The sequence below is a fragment of the Coffea arabica genome, chromosome 11c (assembly GCF_036785885.1).
Source record: "Coffea arabica cultivar ET-39 chromosome 11c, Coffea Arabica ET-39 HiFi, whole genome shotgun sequence".
Taxonomy (NCBI): Eukaryota; Viridiplantae; Streptophyta; class Magnoliopsida; order Gentianales; family Rubiaceae; genus Coffea; species Coffea arabica.
Window position 1 is genome coordinate 23,945,011 of NC_092330.1, and position 22,328 is coordinate 23,967,338.

Genomic DNA, 22,328 nt, shown 5'->3' on the forward strand with positions numbered 1-22,328 from the left:
GGATCTGAAGGCGCGAGACAAGTCAGGAACGGTACGGCTGGATCGAAGCCCGGATCGTCGGTCAAAGTTGTCGGCGCAAATGTATAAGCGCAAGCGTGAAGGATCAATTTCAGGATAATTGACAGTTGCGCGACGAGGGAAAAAAAAATGGTGCAAATCAACAAGAAAAAAATGTAAAAGTAAATAAATAAAAGGATGAGGGGAAATTCTTGAATTGACGCTTAAAATGAATTCGGGTCCAGAAAAGCCACACTGCTTCACAGGACGGGGCAGTTTAAAAGAATAAAGCGAAAGGAACATGGCGGGTGCGATCATACCAGCACTAATGCACCGGATCCCATCAGAACTCCGAAGTTAAGCGTGCTTGGGCGAGAGTAGTACTAGGATGGGTGACCCCCTGGGAAGTCCTCGTGTTGCACCCCTCCCTTTTTTGTTTCGAAATCCAAATTTCCCCTTCGTTCTTTATGCTGTAGTAATTTAGCTCCGTCGGAACGATTGCTTTAAATTTTGCTTCTCATCGAAGCATGAAGGCGGATCTGAAGGCGCGAGACAAGTCAGGAACGGTACGGCTGGATCGAAGCCCGGATCGTCGGTCAAAGTTGTCGGCGCAAATGTATAAGCGCAAGCGTGAAGGATCAATTTCAGGATAATTGAGACTTGTTCGACGAGGGAAAAAAAAGGTGCAAAGCAACAAGAAAAAAATATAAAAGTAAATAAATAAAAGGATGAGAGGAAATTCATGAATTGACGCTTAGAATGAATTCGGGTCCAGAAAAGCCAAACTGCTTCACAGGACGTGACAGTTTAAAAGAATAAAGCGAAAGGAACATGGCGGGTGCGATCATACCAGCACTAATGCACCGGATCCCATCAGAACTTCGAAGTTAAGCGTGCTTGGGCGACAGTAGTACTAGGATGGGTGATCCTAGGCCGGTCAACGGGTGGGGTCTGAATCCGGATCGGATCCCTGAAATTTTTGCGGGTATGGGTAGGGATTTAATTCCGTTATCCGGATCCGGATCCGTTTTTTCAAACAAAAAAACGGGTCGGATACGGAATATAGTATTCCGACCCGTATTAGACCCGGATCCGGATATAAATGATTTAATAATTTATAAAAAATATATATTATCAATATAATTTGATTAGGATGATGTATTTGAGTAAAATCAATTTGATTTATTTTCTTATTTGGTTTTTTCTTTGCATTAGCTAGAAATTTGTTTACAAATATATCTTTTTCTCTTTTTTGTTAGAAATTATAAATTTTGGCAAATTTGTTCGGGTAGACCCGACCCGGATCCGAGACTCGCCGGGTCCGGATCCGGAACACCGAATAAAAGACCCGTCGGGTAAACGGGTCGGATCCGGGTCCGGGTCCGGAATAATGAATTCCGGCCCGGACCCGGCCCGTTGACACCCCTAGGTGACCCCCTGGGAAATCCTCGTGTTGCACCCCTCCCTTTTTTGTTTCGAAATCCAAATTTCCCCTTCGTTCTTTATGCTGTAGTAATTTAGCTCCGTCGGAACGATTGCTTTATATTTTGCTTCTCATCGAAGCATGAAGGCGGATCTGAAGGCGCGAGACAAGTCAGGAACGGTACGGCTGGATCGAAGCCCGGATCGTCGGTCAAAGTTGTCGGCGCAAATGTATAAGCGCAAGCGTGAAGGATCAATTTCAGGATAATTGAGAGTTGCGCGACGAGGGAAAAAAAAATGGTGCAAATCAACAAGAAAAAAATGTAAAAGTAAATAAATAAAAGGATGAGGGGAAATTCTTGAATTGACGCTTAAAATGAATTCGGGTCCAGAAAAGCCACACTGCTTCACAGGACGGGGCAGTTTAAAAGAATAAAGCGAAAGGAACATGGCGGGTGCGATCATACCAGCACTAATGCACCGGATCCCATCAGAACTCCGAAGTTAAGCGTGCTTGGGCGAGAGTAGTACTAGGATGGGTGACCCCCTGGGAAGTCCTCGTGTTGCACCCCTCCCTTTTTTGTTTCGAAATCCAAATTTCCCCTTCGTTCTTTATGCTGTAGTAATTTAGCTCCGTCGGAACGATTGCTTTAAATTTTGCTTCTCATCGAAGCATGAAGGCGGATCTGAAGGCGCGAGACAAGTCAGGAACGGTACGGCTGGATCGAAGCCCGGATCGTCGGTCAAAGTTGTCGGCGCAAATGTATAAGCGCAAGCGTGAAGGATCAATTTCAGGATAATTGAGACTTGTTCGACGAGGGAAAAAAAGGTGCAAAGCAACAAGAAAAAAATATAAAAGTAAATAAATAAAAGGATGAGAGGAAATTCATGAATTGACGCTTAGAATGAATTCGGGTCCAGAAAAGCCAAACTGCTTCACAGGACGTGACAGTTTAAAAGAATAAAGCGAAAGGAACATGGCGGGTGCGATCATACCAGCACTAATGCACCGGATCCCATCAGAACTTCGAAGTTAAGCGTGCTTGGGCGACAGTAGTACTAGGATGGGTGATCCTAGGCCGGTCAACGGGTGGGGTCTGAATCCGGATCGGATCCCTGAAATTTTTGCGGGTATGGGTAGGGATTTAATTCCGTTATCCGGATCCGGATCCGTTTTTTCAAACAAAAAAACGGGTCGGATACGGAATATAGTATTCCGACCCGTATTAGACCCGGATCCGGATATAAATGATTTAATAATTTATAAAAAATATATATTATCAATATAATTTGATTAGGATGATGTATTTGAGTAAAATCAATTTGATTTATTTTCTTATTTGGTTTTTTCTTTGCATTAGCTAGAAATTTGTTTACAAATATATCTTTTTCTCTTTTTTGTTAGAAATTATAAATTTTGGCAAATTTGTTCGGGTAGACCCGACCCGGATCCGAGACTCGCCGGGTCCGGATCCGGAACACCGAATAAAAGACCCGTCGGGTAAACGGGTCGGATCCGGGTCCGGGTCCGGAATAATGAATTCCGGCCCGGACCCGGCCCGTTGACACCCCTAGGTGACCCCCTGGGAAATCCTCGTGTTGCACCCCTCCCTTTTTTGTTTCGAAATCCAAATTTCCCCTTCGTTCTTTATGCTGTAGTAATTTAGCTCCGTCGGAACGATTGCTTTATATTTTGCTTCTCATCGAAGCATGAAGGCGGATCTGAAGGCGCGAGACAAGTCAGGAACGGTACGGCTGGATCGAAGCCCGGATCGTCGGTCAAAGTTGTCGGCGCAAATGTATAAGCGCAAGCGTGAAGGATCAATTTCAGGATAATTGAGAGTTGCGCGACGAGGGAAAAAAAAATGGTGCAAATCAACAAGAAAAAAATGTAAAAGTAAATAAATAAAAGGATGAGGGGAAATTCTTGAATTGACGCTTAAAATGAATTCGGGTCCAGAAAAGCCACACTGCTTCACAGGACGGGGCAGTTTAAAAGAATAAAGCGAAAGGAACATGGCGGGTGCGATCATACCAGCACTAATGCACCGGATCCCATCAGAACTCCGAAGTTAAGCGTGCTTGGGCGAGAGTAGTACTAGGATGGGTGACCCCCTGGGAAGTCCTCGTGTTGCACCCCTCCCTTTTTTGTTTCGAAATCCAAATTTCCCCTTCGTTCTTTATGCTGTAGTAATTTAGCTCCGTCGGAACGATTGCTTTAAATTTTGCTTCTCATCGAAGCATGAAGGCGGATCTGAAGGCGCGAGACAAGTCAGGAACGGTACGGCTGGATCGAAGCCCGGATCGTCGGTCAAAGTTGTCGGCGCAAATGTATAAGCGCAAGCGTGAAGGATCAATTTCAGGATAATTGAGACTTGTTCGACGAGGGAAAAAAAGGTGCAAAGCAACAAGAAAAAAATATAAAAGTAAATAAATAAAAGGATGAGAGGAAATTCATGAATTGACGCTTAGAATGAATTCGGGTCCAGAAAAGCCAAACTGCTTCACAGGACGTGACAGTTTAAAAGAATAAAGCGAAAGGAACATGGCGGGTGCGATCATACCAGCACTAATGCACCGGATCCCATCAGAACTTCGAAGTTAAGCGTGCTTGGGCGACAGTAGTACTAGGATGGGTGATCCTAGGCCGGTCAACGGGTGGGGTCTGAATCCGGATCGGATCCCTGAAATTTTTGCGGGTATGGGTAGGGATTTAATTCCGTTATCCGGATCCGGATCCGTTTTTTCAAACAAAAAAACGGGTCGGATACGGAATATAGTATTCCGACCCGTATTAGACCCGGATCCGGATATAAATGATTTAATAATTTATAAAAAATATATATTATCAATATAATTTGATTAGGATGATGTATTTGAGTAAAATCAATTTGATTTATTTTCTTATTTGGTTTTTTCTTTGCATTAGCTAGAAATTTGTTTACAAATATATCTTTTTCTCTTTTTTGTTAGAAATTATAAATTTTGGCAAATTTGTTCGGGTAGACCCGACCCGGATCCGAGACTCGCCGGGTCCGGATCCGGAACACCGAATAAAAGACCCGTCGGGTAAACGGGTCGGATCCGGGTCCGGGTCCGGAATAATGAATTCCGGCCCGGACCCGGCCCGTTGACACCCCTAGGTGACCCCCTGGGAAATCCTCGTGTTGCACCCCTCCCTTTTTTGTTTCGAAATCCAAATTTCCCCTTCGTTCTTTATGCTGTAGTAATTTAGCTCCGTCGGAACGATTGCTTTATATTTTGCTTCTCATCGAAGCATGAAGGCGGATCTGAAGGCGCGAGACAAGTCAGGAACGGTACGGCTGGATCGAAGCCCGGATCGTCGGTCAAAGTTGTCGGCGCAAATGTATAAGCGCAAGCGTGAAGGATCAATTTCAGGATAATTGAGAGTTGCGCGACGAGGGAAAAAAAAATGGTGCAAATCAACAAGAAAAAAATGTAAAAGTAAATAAATAAAAGGATGAGGGGAAATTCTTGAATTGACGCTTAAAATGAATTCGGGTCCAGAAAAGCCACACTGCTTCACAGGACGGGGCAGTTTAAAAGAATAAAGCGAAAGGAACATGGCGGGTGCGATCATACCAGCACTAATGCACCGGATCCCATCAGAACTCCGAAGTTAAGCGTGCTTGGGCGAGAGTAGTACTAGGATGGGTGACCCCCTGGGAAGTCCTCGTGTTGCACCCCTCCCTTTTTTGTTTCGAAATCCAAATTTCCCCTTCGTTCTTTATGCTGTAGTAATTTAGCTCCGTCGGAACGATTGCTTTAAATTTTGCTTCTCATCGAAGCATGAAGGCGGATCTGAAGGCGCGAGACAAGTCAGGAACGGTACGGCTGGATCGAAGCCCGGATCGTCGGTCAAAGTTGTCGGCGCAAATGTATAAGCGCAAGCGTGAAGGATCAATTTCAGGATAATTGAGACTTGTTCGACGAGGGAAAAAAAAGGTGCAAAGCAACAAGAAAAAAATATAAAAGTAAATAAATAAAAGGATGAGAGGAAATTCATGAATTGACGCTTAAAATGAATTCGGGTCCAGAAAAGCCAAACTGCTTCACAGGACGTGACAGTTTAAAAGAATAAAGCGAAAGGAACATGGCGGGTGCGATCATACCAGCACTAATGCACCGGATCCCATCAGAACTTCGAAGTTAAGCGTGCTTGGGCGACAGTAGTACCAGGATGGGTGACCCTAGGCCGGTCAACGGGTCGGGTCTACACCCGGATCCGGATCGGATCCCTGAAATTTTTGCGGGTATGGGTAGGGATTTAATTCCGTTATCCGGATCCGGATCCGTTTTTTCAAACAAAAAAACGGGTCGGATACGGAATATAGTATTCCGACCCGTATTGGACCCGGATCCGGATATAAATGATTTAATAATTTATAAAAAATATATATTATCAATATAATTTGATTAGGATGATGTATTTGAGTAAAATCAATTTGATTTATTTTCTTATTTGGTTTTTTCTTTGCATTAGCTAGAAATTTGTTTACAAATATATCTTTTTCTCTTTTTTGTTAGAAATTATAAATTTTGGCAAATTTGTTCGGGTAGAGCCGACCCGGATCCGAGACTCGCCGGGTCCGGATCCGGAACACAGAATAAAAGACCCGTCGGGTAAACGGGTCGGATCCGGGTCCGGGTCCGGAATAATGAATTCCGGCCCGGACCCGGCCCGTTGACACCCCTAGGTGACCCCCTGGGAAATCCTCGTGTTGCACCCCTCCCTTTTTTGTTTCGAAATCCAAATTTCCCCTTCGTTCTTTATGCTGTAGTAATTTAGCTCCGTCGGAACGATTGCTTTATATTTTGCTTCTCATCGAAGCATGAAGGCGGATCTGAAGGCGCGAGACAAGTCAGGAACGGTACGGCTGGATCGAAGCCCGGATCGTCGGTCAAAGTTGTCGGCGCAAATGTATAAGCGCAAGCGTGAAGGATCAATTTCAGGATAATTGAGAGTTGCGCGACGAGGGAAAAAAAAATGGTGCAAATCAACAAGAAAAAAATGTAAAAGTAAATAAATAAAAGGATGAGGGGAAATTCTTGAATTGACGCTTAAAATGAATTCGGGTCCAGAAAAGCCACACTGCTTCACAGGACGGGGCAGTTTAAAAGAATAAAGCGAAAGGAACATGGCGGGTGCGATCATACCAGCACTAATGCACCGGATCCCATCAGAACTCCGAAGTTAAGCGTGCTTGGGCGAGAGTAGTACTAGGATGGGTGACCCCCTGGGAAGTCCTCGTGTTGCACCCCTCCCTTTTTTGTTTCGAAATCCAAATTTCCCCTTCGTTCTTTATGCTGTAGTAATTTAGCTCCGTCGGAACGATTGCTTTAAATTTTGCTTCTCATCGAAGCATGAAGGCGGATCTGAAGGCGCGAGACAAGTCAGGAACGGTACGGCTGGATCGAAACCCGGATCGTCGGTCAAAGTTGTCGGCGCAAATGTATAAGCGCAAGCGTGAAGGATCAATTTCAGGATAATTGAGACTTGTTCGACGAGGGAAAAAAAAGGTGCAAAGCAACAAGAAAAAAATATAAAAGTAAATAAATAAAAGGATGAGAGGAAATTCATGAATTGACGCTTAGAATGAATTCGGGTCCAGAAAAGCCAAACTGCTTCACAGGACGTGACAGTTTAAAAGAATAAAGCGAAAGGAACATGGCGGGTGCGATCATACCAGCACTAATGCACCGGATCCCATCAGAACTTCGAAGTTAAGCGTGCTTGGGCGACAGTAGTACTAGGATGGGTGATCCTAGGCCGGTCAACGGGTGGGGTCTGAATCCGGATCGGATCCCTGAAATTTTTGCGGGTATGGGTAGGGATTTAATTCCGTTATCCGGATCCGGATCCGTTTTTTCAAACAAAAAAACGGGTCGGATACGGAATATAGTATTCCGACCCGTATTGGACCCGGATCCGGATATAAATGATTTAATAATTTATAAAAAATATATATTATCAATATAATTTGATTAGGATGATGTATTTGAGTAAAATCAATTTGATTTATTTTCTTATTTGGTTTTTTCTTTGCATTAGCTAGAAATTTGTTTACAAATATATCTTTTTCTCTTTTTTGTTAGAAATTATAAATTTTGGCAAATTTGTTCGGGTAGACCCGACCCGGATCCGAGACTCGCCGGGTCCGGATCCGGAACACCGAATAAAAGACCCGTCGGGTAAACGGGTCGGATCCGGGTCCGGGTCCGGAATAATGAATTCCGGCCCGGACCCGGCCCGTTGACACCCCTAGGTGACCCCCTGGGAAATCCTCGTGTTGCACCCCTCCCTTTTTTGTTTCGAAATCCAAATTTCCCCTACGTTCTTTATGCTGTAGTAATTTAGCTCCGTCGGAACGATTGCTTTATATTTTGCTTCTCATCGAAGCATGAAGGCGGATCTGAAGGCGCGAGACAAGTCAGGAACGGTACGGCTGGATCGAAGCCCGGATCGTCGGTCAAAGTTGTCGGCGCAAATGTATAAGCGCAAGCGTGAAGGATCAATTTCAGGATAATTGAGAGTTGCGCGACGAGGGAAAAAAAAATGGTGCAAATCAACAAGAAAAAAATGTAAAAGTAAATAAATAAAAGGATGAGGGGAAATTCTTGAATTGACGCTTAAAATGAATTCGGGTCCAGAAAAGCCACACTGCTTCACAGGACGGGGCAGTTTAAAAGAATAAAGCGAAAGGAACATGGCGGGTGCGATCATACCAGCACTAATGCACCGGATCCCATCAGAACTCCGAAGTTAAGCGTGCTTGGGCGAGAGTAGTACTAGGATGGGTGACCCCCTGGGAAGTCCTCGTGTTGCACCCCTCCCTTTTTTGTTTCGAAATCCAAATTTCCCCTTCGTTCTTTATGCTGTAGTAATTTAGCTCCGTCGGAACGATTGCTTTAAATTTTGCTTCTCATCGAAGCATGAAGGCGGATCTGAAGGCGCGAGACAAGTCAGGAACGGTACGGCTGGATCGAAACCCGGATCGTCGGTCAAAGTTGTCGGCGCAAATGTATAAGCGCAAGCGTGAAGGATCAATTTCAGGATAATTGAGACTTGTTCGACGAGGGAAAAAAAAGGTGCAAAGCAACAAGAAAAAAATATAAAAGTAAATAAATAAAAGGATGAGAGGAAATTCATGAATTGACGCTTAGAATGAATTCGGGTCCAGAAAAGCCAAACTGCTTCACAGGACGTGACAGTTTAAAAGAATAAAGCGAAAGGAACATGGCGGGTGCGATCATACCAGCACTAATGCACCGGATCCCATCAGAACTTCGAAGTTAAGCGTGCTTGGGCGACAGTAGTACTAGGATGGGTGATCCTAGGCCGGTCAACGGGTGGGGTCTGAATCCGGATCGGATCCCTGAAATTTTTGCGGGTATGGGTAGGGATTTAATTCCGTTATCCGGATCCGGATCCGTTTTTTCAAACAAAAAAACGGGTCGGATACGGAATATAGTATTCCGACCCGTATTAGACCCGGATCCGGATATAAATGATTTAATAATTTATAAAAAATATATATTATCAATATAATTTGATTAGGATGATGTATTTGAGTAAAATCAATTTGATTTATTTTCTTATTTGGTTTTTTCTTTGCATTAGCTAGAAATTTGTTTACAAATATATCTTTTTCTCTTTTTTGTTAGAAATTATAAATTTTGGCAAATTTGTTCGGGTAGACCCGACCCGGATCCGAGACTCGCCGGGTCCGGATCCGGAACACCGAATAAAAGACCCGTCGGGTAAACGGGTCGGATCCGGGTCCGGGTCCGGAATAATGAATTCCGGCCCGGACCCGGCCCGTTGACACCCCTAGGTGACCCCCTGGGAAATCCTCGTGTTGCACCCCTCCCTTTTTTGTTTCGAAATCCAAATTTCCCCTTCGTTCTTTATGCTGTAGTAATTTAGCTCCGTCGGAACGATTGCTTTAAATTTTGCTTCTCATCGAAGCATGAAGGCGGATCTGAAGGCGCGAGACAAGTCAGGAACGGTACGGCTGGATCGAAGCCCGGATCGTCGGTCAAAGTTGTCGGCGCAAATGTATAAGCGCAAGCGTGAAGGATCAATTTCAGGATAATTGAGACTTGTTCGACGAGGGAAAAAAAAGGTGCAAAGCAACAAGAAAAAAATATAAAAGTAAATAAATAAAAGGATGAGAGGAAATTCATGAATTGACGCTTAGAATGAATTCGGGTCCAGAAAAGCCAAACTGCTTCACAGGACGTGACAGTTTAAAAGAATAAAGCGAAAGGAACATGGCGGGTGCGATCATACCAGCACTAATGCACCGGATCCCATCAGAACTTCGAAGTTAAGCGTGCTTGGGCGACAGTAGTACCAGGATGGGTGACCCTAGGCCGGTCAACGGGTCGGGTCTACACCCGGATCCGGATCGGATCCCTGAAATTTTTGCGGGTATTGGTAGGGATTTAATTCCGTTATCCGGATCCGGATCCGTTTTTTCAAACAAAAAAACGGGTCGGATACGGAATATAGTATTCCGACCCGTATTGGACCCGGATCCGGATATAAATGATTTAATAATTTATAAAAAATATATATTATCAATATAATTTGATTAGGATGATGTATTTGAGTAAAATCAATTTGATTTATTTTCTTATTTGGTTTTTTCTTTGCATTAGCTAGAAATTTGTTTACAAATATATCTTTTTCTCTTTTTTGTTAGAAATTATAAATTTTGGCAAATTTGTTCGGGTAGACCCGACCCGGATCCGAGACTCGCCGGGTCCGGATCCGGAACACAGAATAAAAGACCCGTCGGGTAAACGGGTCGGATCCGGGTCCGGGTCCGGAATAATGAATTCCGGCCCGGACCCGGCCCGTTGACACCCCTAGGTGACCCCCTGGGAAATCCTCGTGTTGCACCCCTCCCTTTTTTGTTTCGAAATCCAAATTTCCCCTTCGTTCTTTATGCTGTAGTAATTTAGCTCCGTCGGAACGATTGCTTTATATTTTGCTTCTCATCGAAGCATGAAGGCGGATCTGAAGGCGCGAGACAAGTCAGGAACGGTACGGCTGGATCGAAGCCCGGATCGTCGGTCAAAGTTGTCGGCGCAAATGTATAAGCGCAAGCGTGAAGGATCAATTTCAGGATAATTGAGAGTTGCGCGACGAGGGAAAAAAAAATGGTGCAAATCAACAAGAAAAAAATGTAAAAGTAAATAAATAAAAGGATGAGGGGAAATTCTTGAATTGACGCTTAAAATGAATTCGGGTCCAGAAAAGCCACACTGCTTCACAGGACGGGGCAGTTTAAAAGAATAAAGCGAAAGGAACATGGCGGGTGCGATCATACCAGCACTAATGCACCGGATCCCATCAGAACTCCGAAGTTAAGCGTGCTTGGGCGAGAGTAGTACTAGGATGGGTGACCCCCTGGGAAGTCCTCGTGTTGCACCCCTCCCTTTTTTGTTTCGAAATCCAAATTTCCCCTTCGTTCTTTATGCTGTAGTAATTTAGCTCCGTCGGAACGATTGCTTTAAATTTTGCTTCTCATCGAAGCATGAAGGCGGATCTGAAGGCGCGAGACAAGTCAGGAACGGTACGGCTGGATCGAAACCCGGATCGTCGGTCAAAGTTGTCGGCGCAAATGTATAAGCGCAAGCGTGAAGGATCAATTTCAGGATAATTGAGACTTGTTCGACGAGGGAAAAAAAAGGTGCAAAGCAACAAGAAAAAAATATAAAAGTAAATAAATAAAAGGATGAGAGGAAATTCATGAATTGACGCTTAGAATGAATTCGGGTCCAGAAAAGCCAAACTGCTTCACAGGACGTGACAGTTTAAAAGAATAAAGCGAAAGGAACATGGCGGGTGCGATCATACCAGCACTAATGCACCGGATCCCATCAGAACTTCGAAGTTAAGCGTGCTTGGGCGACAGTAGTACTAGGATGGGTGATCCTAGGCCGGTCAACGGGTGGGGTCTGAATCCGGATCGGATCCCTGAAATTTTTGCGGGTATGGGTAGGGATTTAATTCCGTTATCCGGATCCGGATCCGTTTTTTCAAACAAAAAAACGGGTCGGATACGGAATATAGTATTCCGACCCGTATTAGACCCGGATCCGGATATAAATGATTTAATAATTTATAAAAAATATATATTATCAATATAATTTGATTAGGATGATGTATTTGAGTAAAATCAATTTGATTTATTTTCTTATTTGGTTTTTTCTTTGCATTAGCTAGAAATTTGTTTACAAATATATCTTTTTCTCTTTTTTGTTAGAAATTATAAATTTTGGCAAATTTGTTCGGGTAGACCCGACCCGGATCCGAGACTCGCCGGGTCCGGATCCGGAACACCGAATAAAAGACCCGTCGGGTAAACGGGTCGGATCCGGGTCCGGGTCCGGAATAATGAATTCCGGCCCGGACCCGGCCCGTTGACACCCCTAGGTGACCCCCTGGGAAATCCTCGTGTTGCACCCCTCCCTTTTTTGTTTCGAAATCCAAATTTCCCCTTCGTTCTTTATGCTGTAGTAATTTAGCTCCGTCGGAACGATTGCTTTAAATTTTGCTTCTCATCGAAGCATGAAGGCGGATCTGAAGGCGCGAGACAAGTCAGGAACGGTACGGCTGGATCGAAGCCCGGATCGTCGGTCAAAGTTGTCGGCGCAAATGTATAAGCGCAAGCGTGAAGGATCAATTTCAGGATAATTGAGACTTGTTCGACGAGGGAAAAAAAAGGTGCAAAGCAACAAGAAAAAAATATAAAAGTAAATAAATAAAAGGATGAGAGGAAATTCATGAATTGACGCTTAGAATGAATTCGGGTCCAGAAAAGCCAAACTGCTTCACAGGACGTGACAGTTTAAAAGAATAAAGCGAAAGGAACATGGCGGGTGCGATCATACCAGCACTAATGCACCGGATCCCATCAGAACTTCGAAGTTAAGCGTGCTTGGGCGACAGTAGTACCAGGATGGGTGACCCTAGGCCGGTCAACGGGTCGGGTCTACACCCGGATCCGGATCGGATCCCTGAAATTTTTGCGGGTATGGGTAGGGATTTAATTCCGTTATCCGGATCCGGATCCGTTTTTTCAAACAAAAAAACGGGTCGGATACGGAATATAGTATTCCGACCCGTATTGGACCCGGATCCGGATATAAATGATTTAATAATTTATAAAAAATATATATTATCAATATAATTTGATTAGGATGATGTATTTGAGTAAAATCAATTTGATTTATTTTCTTATTTGGTTTTTTCTTTGCATTAGCTAGAAATTTGTTTACAAATATATCTTTTTCTCTTTTTTGTTAGAAATTATAAATTTTGGCAAATTTGTTCGGGTAGACCCGACCCGGATCCGAGACTCGCCGGGTCCGGATCCGGAACACAGAATAAAAGACCCGTCGGGTAAACGGGTCGGATCCGGGTCCGGGTCCGGAATAATGAATTCCGGCCCGGACCCGGCCCGTTGACACCCCTAGGTGACCCCCTGGGAAATCCTCGTGTTGCACCCCTCCCTTTTTTGTTTCGAAATCCAAATTTCCCCTTCGTTCTTTATGCTGTAGTAATTTAGCTCCGTCGGAACGATTGCTTTATATTTTGCTTCTCATCGAAGCATGAAGGCGGATCTGAAGGCGCGAGACAAGTCAGGAACGGTACGGCTGGATCGAAGCCCGGATCGTCGGTCAAAGTTGTCGGCGCAAATGTATAAGCGCAAGCGTGAAGGATCAATTTCAGGATAATTGAGAGTTGCGCGACGAGGGAAAAAAAAATGGTGCAAATCAACAAGAAAAAAATGTAAAAGTAAATAAATAAAAGGATGAGGGGAAATTCTTGAATTGACGCTTAAAATGAATTCGGGTCCAGAAAAGCCACACTGCTTCACAGGACGGGGCAGTTTAAAAGAATAAAGCGAAAGGAACATGGCGGGTGCGATCATACCAGCACTAATGCACCGGATCCCATCAGAACTCCGAAGTTAAGCGTGCTTGGGCGAGAGTAGTACTAGGATGGGTGACCCCCTGGGAAGTCCTCGTGTTGCACCCCTCCCTTTTTTGTTTCGAAATCCAAATTTCCCCTTCGTTCTTTATGCTGTAGTAATTTAGCTCCGTCGGAACGATTGCTTTAAATTTTGCTTCTCATCGAAGCATGAAGGCGGATCTGAAGGCGCGAGACAAGTCAGGAACGGTACGGCTGGATCGAAACCCGGATCGTCGGTCAAAGTTGTCGGCGCAAATGTATAAGCGCAAGCGTGAAGGATCAATTTCAGGATAATTGAGACTTGTTCGACGAGGGAAAAAAAAGGTGCAAAGCAACAAGAAAAAAATATAAAAGTAAATAAATAAAAGGATGAGAGGAAATTCATGAATTGACGCTTAGAATGAATTCGGGTCCAGAAAAGCCAAACTGCTTCACAGGACGTGACAGTTTAAAAGAATAAAGCGAAAGGAACATGGCGGGTGCGATCATACCAGCACTAATGCACCGGATCCCATCAGAACTTCGAAGTTAAGCGTGCTTGGGCGACAGTAGTACTAGGATGGGTGATCCTAGGCCGGTCAACGGGTGGGGTCTGAATCCGGATCGGATCCCTGAAATTTTTGCGGGTATGGGTAGGGATTTAATTCCGTTATCCGGATCCGGATCCGTTTTTTCAAACAAAAAAACGGGTCGGATACGGAATATAGTATTCCGACCCGTATTAGACCCGGATCCGGATATAAATGATTTAATAATTTATAAAAAATATATATTATCAATATAATTTGATTAGGATGATGTATTTGAGTAAAATCAATTTGATTTATTTTCTTATTTGGTTTTTTCTTTGCATTAGCTAGAAATTTGTTTACAAATATATCTTTTTCTCTTTTTTGTTAGAAATTATAAATTTTGGCAAATTTGTTCGGGTAGACCCGACCCGGATCCGAGACTCGCCGGGTCCGGATCCGGAACACCGAATAAAAGACCCGTCGGGTAAACGGGTCGGATCCGGGTCCGGGTCCGGAATAATGAATTCCGGCCCGGACCCGGCCCGTTGACACCCCTAGGTGACCCCCTGGGAAATCCTCGTGTTGCACCCCTCCCTTTTTTGTTTCGAAATCCAAATTTCCCCTTCGTTCTTTATGCTGTAGTAATTTAGCTCCGTCGGAACGATTGCTTTAAATTTTGCTTCTCATCGAAGCATGAAGGCGGATCTGAAGGCGCGAGACAAGTCAGGAACGGTACGGCTGGATCGAAGCCCGGATCGTCGGTCAAAGTTGTCGGCGCAAATGTATAAGCGCAAGCGTGAAGGATCAATTTCAGGATAATTGAGACTTGTTCGACGAGGGAAAAAAAAGGTGCAAAGCAACAAGAAAAAAATATAAAAGTAAATAAATAAAAGGATGAGAGGAAATTCATGAATTGACGCTTAGAATGAATTCGGGTCCAGAAAAGCCAAACTGCTTCACAGGACGTGACAGTTTAAAAGAATAAAGCGAAAGGAACATGGCGGGTGCGATCATACCAGCACTAATGCACCGGATCCCATCAGAACTTCGAAGTTAAGCGTGCTTGGGCGACAGTAGTACCAGGATGGGTGACCCTAGGCCGGTCAACGGGTCGGGTCTACACCCGGATCCGGATCGGATCCCTGAAATTTTTGCGGGTATGGGTAGGGATTTAATTCCGTTATCCGGATCCGGATCCGTTTTTTCAAACAAAAAAACGGGTCGGATACGGAATATAGTATTCCGACCCGTATTGGACCCGGATCCGGATATAAATGATTTAATAATTTATAAAAAATATATATTATCAATATAATTTGATTAGGATGATGTATTTGAGTAAAATCAATTTGATTTATTTTCTTATTTGGTTTTTTCTTTGCATTAGCTAGAAATTTGTTTACAAATATATCTTTTTCTCTTTTTTGTTAGAAATTATAAATTTTGGCAAATTTGTTCGGGTAGACCCGACCCGGATCCGAGACTCGCCGGGTCCGGATCCGGAACACAGAATAAAAGACCCGTCGGGTAAACGGGTCGGATCCGGGTCCGGGTCCGGAATAATGAATTCCGGCCCGGACCCGGCCCGTTGACACCCCTAGGTGACCCCCTGGGAAATCCTCGTGTTGCACCCCTCCCTTTTTTGTTTCGAAATCCAAATTTCCCCTTCGTTCTTTATGCTGTAGTAATTTAGCTCCGTCGGAACGATTGCTTTATATTTTGCTTCTCATCGAAGCATGAAGGCGGATCTGAAGGCGCGAGACAAGTCAGGAACGGTACGGCTGGATCGAAGCCCGGATCGTCGGTCAAAGTTGTCGGCGCAAATGTATAAGCGCAAGCGTGAAGGATCAATTTCAGGATAATTGAGAGTTGCGCGACGAGGGAAAAAAAAATGGTGCAAATCAACAAGAAAAAAATGTAAAAGTAAATAAATAAAAGGATGAGGGGAAATTCTTGAATTGACGCTTAAAATGAATTCGGGTCCAGAAAAGCCACACTGCTTCACAGGACGGGGCAGTTTAAAAGAATAAAGCGAAAGGAACATGGCGGGTGCGATCATACCAGCACTAATGCACCGGATCCCATCAGAACTCCGAAGTTAAGCGTGCTTGGGCGAGAGTAGTACTAGGATGGGTGACCCCCTGGGAAGTCCTCGTGTTGCACCCCTCCCTTTTTTGTTTCGAAATCCAAATTTCCCCTTCGTTCTTTATGCTGTAGTAATTTAGCTCCGTCGGAACGATTGCTTTAAATTTTGCTTCTCATCGAAGCATGAAGGCGGATCTGAAGGCGCGAGACAAGTCAGGAACGGTACGGCTGGATCGAAGCCCGGATCGTCGGTCAAAGTTGTCGGCGCAAATGTATAAGCGCAAGCGTGAAGGATCAAATTCAGGATAATTGAGACTTGTTCGACGAGGGAAAAAAAAGGTGCAAAGCAACAAGAAAAAAATATAAAAGTAAATAAATAAAAGGATGAGAGGAAATTCATGAATTGACGCTTAGAATGAATTCGGGTCCAGAAAAGCCAAACTGCTTCACAGGACGTGACAGTTTAAAAGAATAAAGCGAAAGGAACATGGCGGGTGCGATCATACCAGCACTAATGCACCGGATCCCATCAGAACTTCGAAGTTAAGCGTGCTTGGGCGACAGTAGTACTAGGATGGGTGATCCTAGGCCGGTCAACGGGTGGGGTCTGAATCCGGATCGGATCCCTGAAATTTTTGCGGGTATGGGTAGGGATTTAATTCCGTTATCCGGATCCGGATCCGTTTTTTCAAACAAAAAAACGGGTCGGATACGGAATATAGTATTCCGACCCGTATTAGACCCGGATCCGGATATAAATGATTTAATAATTTATAAAAAATATATATTATCAATATAATTTGATTAGGATGATGTATTTGAGTAAAATCAATTTGATTTATTTTCTTATTTGGTTTTTTCTTTGCATTAGCTAGAAATTTGTTTACAAATATATCTTTTTCTCTTTTTTGTTAGAAATTATAAATTTTGGCAAATTTGTTCGGGTAGACCCGACCCGGATCCGAGACTCGCCGGGTCCGGATCCGGAACACCGAATAAAAGACCCGTCGGGTAAACGGGTCGGATCCGGGTCCGGGTCCGGAATAATGAATTCCGGCCCGGACCCGGCCCGTTGACACCCCTAGGTGACCCCCTGGGAAATCCTCGTATTGCACCCCTCCCTTTTTTGTTTCGAAATCCAAATTTCCCCTTCGTTCTTTATGCTGTAGTAATTTAGCTCCGTCGGAACGATTGCTTTATATTTTGCTTCTCATCGAAGCATGAAGGCGGATCTGAAGGCGCGAGACAAGTCAGGAACGGTACGGCTGGATCGAAGCCCGGATCGTCGGTCAAAGTTGTCGGCGCAAATGTATAAGCGCAAGCGTGAAGGATCAATTTCAGGATAATTGAGAGTTGCGCGACGAAGTAAAAAAAAATGGTGCAAATCAACAAGAAAAAAATGTAAAAGTAAATAAATAAAAGGATGAGGGGAAATTCTTGAATTGACGCTTAAAATGAATTCGGGTCCAGAAAAGCCACACTGCTTCACAGGACGGGGCAGTTTAAAAGAATAAAGCGAAAGGAACATGGCGGGTGCGATCATACCAGCACTAATGCACCGGATCCCATCAGAATTCCGAAGTTAAGCGTGCTTGGGCAAGAGTAGTACTAGGATGGGTGACCCCCTGGGAAGTCCTCGTGTTGCACCCCTCCCTTTTTTGTTTCGAAATCCAAATTTCCCCTTCGTTCTTTATGCTGTAGTAATTTAGCTCCGTCGGAACGATTGCTTTATATTTTGCTTCTCATCGAAGCATGAAGGCGGATCTGAAGGCGCGAGACAAGTCAGGAACGGTACGGCTGGATCGAAGCCCGGATCGTCGGTCAAAGTTGTCGGCGCAAATGTATAAGCGCAAGCGTGAAGGATCAATTTCAGGATAATTGAGACTTGTTCGACGAGGGAAAAAAAAGGTGCAAAGCAACAAGAAAAAAATATAAAAGTAAATAAATAAAAGGATGAGAGGAAATTCATGAATTGACGCTTAGAATGAATTCGGGTCCAGAAAAGCCAAACTGCTTCACAGGACGTGACAGTTTAAAAGAATAAAGCGAAAGAAACATGGCGGGTGCGATCATACCAGCACTAATGCACCGGATCCCATCAGAACTTCGAAGTTAAGCGTGCTTGGGCGACAGTAGTACTAGGATGGGTGATCCTAGGCCGGTCAACGGGTGGGGTCTGAATCCGGATCGGATCCCTGAAATTTTTGCGGGTATGGGTAGGGATTTAATTCCGTTACCCGGATCCGGATCCGTTTTTTCAAACAAAAAAACGGGTCGGATACGGAATATAGTATTCCGACCCGTATTAGACCCGGATCCGGATATAAATGATTTAATAATTTATAAAAAATATATATTATCAATATAATTTGATTAGGATGATGTATTTGAGTAAAATCAATTTGATTTATTTTCTTATTTGGTTTTTTCTTTGCATTAGCTAGAAATTTGTTTACAAATATATCTTTTTCTCTTTTTTGTTAGAAATTATAAATTTTGGCAAATTTGTTCGGGTAGACCCGACCCGGATCCGAGACTCGCCGGGTCCGGATCCGGAACACCGAATAAAAGACCCGTCGGGTAAACGGGTCGGATCCGGGTCCGGGTCCGGAATAATGAATTCCGGCCCGGACCCGGCCCGTTGACACCCCTAGGTGACCCCCTGGGAAATCCTCGTGTTGCACCCCTCCCTTTTTTGTTTCGAAATCCAAATTTCCCCTTCGTTCTTTATGCTGTAGTAATTTAGCTCCGTCGGAACGATTGCTTTATATTTTGCTTCTCATCGAAGCATGAAGGCGGATCTGAAGGCGCGAGACAAGTCAGGAACGGTACGGCTGGATCGAAGCCCGGATCGTCGGTCAAAGTTGTCGGCGCAAATGTATAAGCGCAAGCGTGAAGGATCAATTTCAGGATAATTGAGAGTTGCGCGACGAGGGAAAAAAAATGGTGCAAATCAACAAGAAAAAAATGTAAAAGTAAATAAATAAAAGGATGAGAGGAAATTCATGAATTGACGCTTAGAATGAATTCGGGTCCAGAAAAGCCAAACTGCTTCACAGGACGTGGCAGTTTAAAAGAATAAAGCGAAAGGAACATGGCGGGTGCGATCATACCAGCACTAATGCACCGGATCCCATCAGAACTCCGAAGTTAAGCGTGCTTGGGCGAGAGTAGTACTAGGATGGGTGACCCCCTGGGAAGTCCTCGTGTTGCACCCCTCCCTTTTTTGTTTCGAAATCCAAATTTCCCCTTCGTTCTTTATGCTGTTGTAATTTAGCTCCGTCGGAACGATTGCTTTATATTTTGCTTCTCATCGACGCATGAAGGCGGATCTGAAGGCGCGAGACAAGTCAGGAACGGTACGGCTGGATCGAAGCCCGGATCGTCGGTCAAAGTTGTCGGCGCAAATTTATAAGCGCAAGCGTGAAGGATCAATTTCAGGATAATTGAGAGTTGTGCGACGAGGGAAAAAAAAGGTGCAAAACAACAAGAAAAAAATATAAAAGTAAATAAATAAAAGGATGAGAGGAAATTCATGAATTGACGCTTAGAATGAATTCGGGTCCAGAAAAGCCAAACTGCTTCACAGGACGTGACAGTTTAAAAGAATAAAGCGAAAGGAACGTGGCGGGTGCGATCATACCAGCACTAATGCACCGGATCCCATCAGAACTTCGAAGTTAAGCGTGCTTGGGCGACAGTAGTACTAGGATGGGTGACCCTAGGCCGGTCAACGGGTCGGGTCTACACCCGGATCCGGATCGGATCCCTGAAATTTTTACGGGTATGGGTAGGGATTTAATTCCGTTATCCGGATCCGGATCCGTTTTTTCAAACAAAAAAACGGGTCGGATACGGAATATAGTATTCCGACCCGTATTAGACCCGGATCCGGATATAAATGATTTAATAATTTATAAAAAATATATATTATCAATATAATTTGATTAGGATGATGTATTTGAGTAAAATCAATTTGATTTATTTTCTTATTTGGTTTTTTCTTTGCATTAGCTAGAAATTTGTTTACAAATATATCTTTTTCTCTTTTTTGTTAGAAATTATAAATTTTGGCAAATTTGTTCGGGTAGACCCGACCCGGATCCGAGACTCGCCGGGTCCGGATCCGGAACACCGAATAAAAGACCCGTCGGGTAAACGGGTCGGATCCGGGTCCGGGTCCGGAATAATGAATTCCGGCCCGGACCCGGCCCGTTGACACCCCTAGGTGACCCCCTGGGAAATCCTCGTGTTGCACCCCTCCCTTTTTTGTTTCGAAATCCAAATTTCCCCTTCGTTCTTTATGCTGTAGTAATTTAGCTCCGTCGGAACGATTGCTTTATATTTTGCTTCTCATCGAAGCATGAAGGCGGATCTGAAGGCGCGAGACAAGTCAGGAACGGTACGGCTGGATCGAAGCCCGGATCGTCGGTCAAAGTTGTCGGCGCAAATGTATAAGCGCAAGCGTGAAGGATCAATTTCAGGATAATTGAGAGTTGCGCGACGAAGTAAAAAAAAATGGTGCAAATCAACAAGAAAAAAATGTAAAAGTAAATAAATAAAAGGATGAGGGGAAATTCTTGAATTGACGCTTAAAATGAATTCGGGTCCAGAAAAGCCACACTGCTTCACAGGACGGGGCAGTTTAAAAGAATAAAGCGAAAGGAACATGGCGGGTGCGATCATACCAGCACTAATGCACCGGATCCCATCAGAACTCCGAAGTTAAGCGTGCTTGGGCGAGGGTAGTACTAGGATGGGTGACCCCCTGGGAAGTCCTCGTGTTGCACCCCTCCCTTTTTTGTTTCGAAATCCAAATTTCCCCTTCGTTCTTTATGCTGTTGTAATTTAGCTCCGTCGGAACGATTGCTTTATATTTTGCTTCTCATCGACGCATGAAGGCGGATCTGAAGGCGCGAGACAAGTCAGGAACGGTACGGCTGGATCGAAGCCCGGATCGTCGGTCAAAGTTGTCGGCGCAAATTTATAAGCGCAAGCGTGAAGGATCAATTTCAGGATAATTGAGACTTGTTCGACGAGGGAAAAAAAAGGTGCAAAGCAACAAGAAAAAAATATAAAAGTAAATAAATAAAAGGATGAGAGGAAATTCATGAATTGACGCTTAGAATGAATTCGGGTCCAGAAAAGCCAAACTGCTTCACAGGACGTGGCAGTTTAAAAGAATAAAGCGAAAGGAACATGGCGGGTGCGATCATACCAGCACTAATGCACCGGATCCCATCAGAACTCCGAAGTTAAGCGTGCTTGGGCGAGAGTAGTACTAGGATGGGTGACCCCCTGGGAAGTCCTCGTGTTGCACCCCTCCCTTTTTTGTTTCGAAATCCAAATTTCCCCTTCGTTCTTTATGCTGTTGTAATTTAGCTCCGTCGGAACGATTGCTTTATATTTTGCTTCTCATCGACGCATGAAGGCGGATCTGAAGGCGCGAGACAAGTCAGGAACGGTACGGCTGGATCGAAGCCCGGATCGTCGGTCAAAGTTGTCGGCGCAAATGTATAAGCGCAAGCGTGAAGGATCAATTTCAGGATAATTGAGAGTTGTTCGACGAGGGAAAAAAAAGGTGCAAAGCAACAAGAAAAAAATATAAAAGTAAATAAATAAAAGGATGAGAGGAAATTCATGAATTGACGCTTAGAATGAATTCGGGTCCAGAAAAGCCAAACTGCTTCACAGGACGTGACAGTTTAAAAGAATAAAGCGAAAGGAACATGGCGGGTGCGATCATACCAGCACTAATGCACCGGATCCCATCAGAACTTCGAAGTTAAGCGTGCTTGGGCGACAGTAGTACCAGGATGGGTGACCCTAGGCCGGTCAACGGGTCGGGTCTACACCCGGATCCGGATCGGATCCCTGAAATTTTTGCGGGTATGGGTAGGGATTTAATTCCGTTATCCGGATCCGGATCCGTTTTTTCAAACAAAAAAACGGGTCGGATACGGAATATAGTATTCCGACCCGTATTGGACCCGGATCCGGATATAAATGATTTAATAATTTATAAAAAATATATATTATCAATATAATTTGATTAGGATGATGTATTTGAGTAAAATCAATTTGATTTATTTTCTTATTTGGTTTTTTCTTTGCATTAGCTAGAAATTTGTTTACAAATATATCTTTTTCTCTTTTTTGTTAGAAATTATAAATTTTGGCAAATTTGTTCGGGTAGACCCGACCCGGATCCGAGACTCGCCGGGTCCGGATCCGGAACACAGAATAAAAGACCCGTCGGGTAAACGGGTCGGATCCGGGTCCGGGTCCGGAATAATGAATTC

At 44.1% G+C, this 22,328-nt stretch overlaps 13 non-coding genes and 6 pseudogenes across 13 annotated transcripts; all 19 read left to right on the top strand.

Moving 5' to 3' along the window:
* Positions 1-303: 303 nt before the first annotated feature.
* LOC140017422 (5S ribosomal RNA) lies at positions 304-422 on the top strand. Its single transcript, XR_011823731.1, has one exon. It is a non-coding gene; the product is annotated as a 5S ribosomal RNA (ribosomal RNA).
* A 1,450-nt stretch (positions 423-1,872) lies between these two features.
* On the top strand, positions 1,873-1,991 carry LOC140017423 (5S ribosomal RNA). The gene has a single exon (XR_011823732.1). It is a non-coding gene; the product is annotated as a 5S ribosomal RNA (ribosomal RNA).
* Positions 1,992-3,440: 1,449 nt separating this feature from the next.
* Positions 3,441-3,559, top strand: LOC140017424 (5S ribosomal RNA). Its single transcript, XR_011823733.1, has one exon. It is a non-coding gene; the product is annotated as a 5S ribosomal RNA (ribosomal RNA).
* Positions 3,560-5,008: 1,449 nt separating this feature from the next.
* Positions 5,009-5,127, top strand: LOC140017425 (5S ribosomal RNA). Its single transcript, XR_011823734.1, has one exon. It is a non-coding gene; the product is annotated as a 5S ribosomal RNA (ribosomal RNA).
* Positions 5,128-5,538: 411 nt separating this feature from the next.
* LOC140020340 (5S ribosomal RNA) lies at positions 5,539-5,656 on the top strand (annotated as a pseudogene).
* A 927-nt stretch (positions 5,657-6,583) lies between these two features.
* LOC140017426 (5S ribosomal RNA) lies at positions 6,584-6,702 on the top strand. Its single transcript, XR_011823735.1, has one exon. It is a non-coding gene; the product is annotated as a 5S ribosomal RNA (ribosomal RNA).
* Positions 6,703-8,152: 1,450 nt separating this feature from the next.
* LOC140017427 (5S ribosomal RNA) lies at positions 8,153-8,271 on the top strand. The gene has a single exon (XR_011823736.1). It is a non-coding gene; the product is annotated as a 5S ribosomal RNA (ribosomal RNA).
* Positions 8,272-9,719: 1,448 nt separating this feature from the next.
* LOC140020341 (5S ribosomal RNA) lies at positions 9,720-9,837 on the top strand (annotated as a pseudogene).
* A 927-nt stretch (positions 9,838-10,764) lies between these two features.
* On the top strand, positions 10,765-10,883 carry LOC140017428 (5S ribosomal RNA). Its single transcript, XR_011823737.1, has one exon. It is a non-coding gene; the product is annotated as a 5S ribosomal RNA (ribosomal RNA).
* Positions 10,884-12,331: 1,448 nt separating this feature from the next.
* Positions 12,332-12,449, top strand: LOC140020342 (5S ribosomal RNA; annotated as a pseudogene).
* Positions 12,450-13,376: 927 nt separating this feature from the next.
* Positions 13,377-13,495, top strand: LOC140017429 (5S ribosomal RNA). Its single transcript, XR_011823738.1, has one exon. It is a non-coding gene; the product is annotated as a 5S ribosomal RNA (ribosomal RNA).
* Positions 13,496-14,943: 1,448 nt separating this feature from the next.
* On the top strand, positions 14,944-15,061 carry LOC140020344 (5S ribosomal RNA; annotated as a pseudogene).
* A 927-nt stretch (positions 15,062-15,988) lies between these two features.
* On the top strand, positions 15,989-16,107 carry LOC140017431 (5S ribosomal RNA). Its single transcript, XR_011823740.1, has one exon. It is a non-coding gene; the product is annotated as a 5S ribosomal RNA (ribosomal RNA).
* A 1,450-nt stretch (positions 16,108-17,557) lies between these two features.
* On the top strand, positions 17,558-17,676 carry LOC140018008 (5S ribosomal RNA). The gene has a single exon (XR_011824311.1). It is a non-coding gene; the product is annotated as a 5S ribosomal RNA (ribosomal RNA).
* A 1,449-nt stretch (positions 17,677-19,125) lies between these two features.
* Positions 19,126-19,244, top strand: LOC140017432 (5S ribosomal RNA). The gene has a single exon (XR_011823741.1). It is a non-coding gene; the product is annotated as a 5S ribosomal RNA (ribosomal RNA).
* A 411-nt stretch (positions 19,245-19,655) lies between these two features.
* Positions 19,656-19,773, top strand: LOC140019873 (5S ribosomal RNA; annotated as a pseudogene).
* Positions 19,774-20,700: 927 nt separating this feature from the next.
* On the top strand, positions 20,701-20,819 carry LOC140018213 (5S ribosomal RNA). The gene has a single exon (XR_011824500.1). It is a non-coding gene; the product is annotated as a 5S ribosomal RNA (ribosomal RNA).
* A 411-nt stretch (positions 20,820-21,230) lies between these two features.
* On the top strand, positions 21,231-21,349 carry LOC140017433 (5S ribosomal RNA). The gene has a single exon (XR_011823742.1). It is a non-coding gene; the product is annotated as a 5S ribosomal RNA (ribosomal RNA).
* A 411-nt stretch (positions 21,350-21,760) lies between these two features.
* On the top strand, positions 21,761-21,878 carry LOC140020345 (5S ribosomal RNA; annotated as a pseudogene).
* The last annotated feature ends 450 nt before the right edge of the window (positions 21,879-22,328 follow it).